Source organism: Myzus persicae, unplaced genomic scaffold (assembly GCF_001856785.1).
Source record: "Myzus persicae strain clone G006 unplaced genomic scaffold, MPER_G0061.0, whole genome shotgun sequence".
NCBI lineage: Eukaryota > Metazoa > Arthropoda > Insecta > Hemiptera > Aphididae > Myzus > Myzus persicae.
The window spans coordinates 1-760 of NW_019100567.1; the positions used below are offsets into that span (position 1 = coordinate 1).

At 33.2% G+C, this 760-nt stretch overlaps 1 non-coding gene across 1 annotated transcript; it reads left to right on the forward strand.

Moving 5' to 3' along the window:
- The first annotated feature begins 226 nt into the window (after positions 1-226).
- Trnak-cuu lies at positions 227-299 on the forward strand. Its single transcript has one exon. It is a non-coding gene; the product is annotated as a tRNA-Lys (tRNA).
- Positions 300-760: the final 461 nt, after the last annotated feature.

Here is a 760-nt window from a genome sequence, read left to right on the forward strand (position 1 = left end):
TTATTTTTTATGTTGAAATCGTTTCCTAGCAATATTTTGCAGTTTAATCCTTTGATTACGTACGCATTAATAGAGTACGTGTTCCCATTTATTTTTACCACTAGTTTTATTTTGCCTATTTGTTCTAATTTGGTATTATCTGCTCCTGTTATAACAATATCTTCCTCTTTTTTAACGAGCTCCGTATTATTAATTAACGACATATCTATGCAAGAAATATTTTATAATACGGCTAGCTCAGTCGGTAGAGCACGAGACTCTTAATCTCGGGGTCGTGGGTTCGAGCCCCACGTTGGGCGCCACTGTCGTATACCTATCTCTCGATGGTACACAAAATAATTGTTAATAATTTTCACACTATTAAATCACTTTATTTAAACAAAACAAACACAAAAATATTAAACTAGAAGAAGCATTTACAAACATGCGGACCTGGCTAGAAAAACCACACTGCCCCCGTACCGTGGTTATTATGTTCTTAAATATAATTTTACAAACTGCTGCCTCAGCTCATTTGCTTCGTTGGCCTATTGTTAAGAATAATGAATATAAAAACAATTTAACTATTTAGCATAAAGGAATATTGGTACATACAACAATACTTATGTTTCTCATTAAAAAAAACATTTTATAGTGCTTGTATTTAGGTATAGGTACACGGTGTGGTGATGTGTTGTCGAGTGACCCAACTTAATAACCATTAACCGCATAATTAACAGCTAACAAACATTTTTAAGTACATGGTAAGAAATACGAAAAC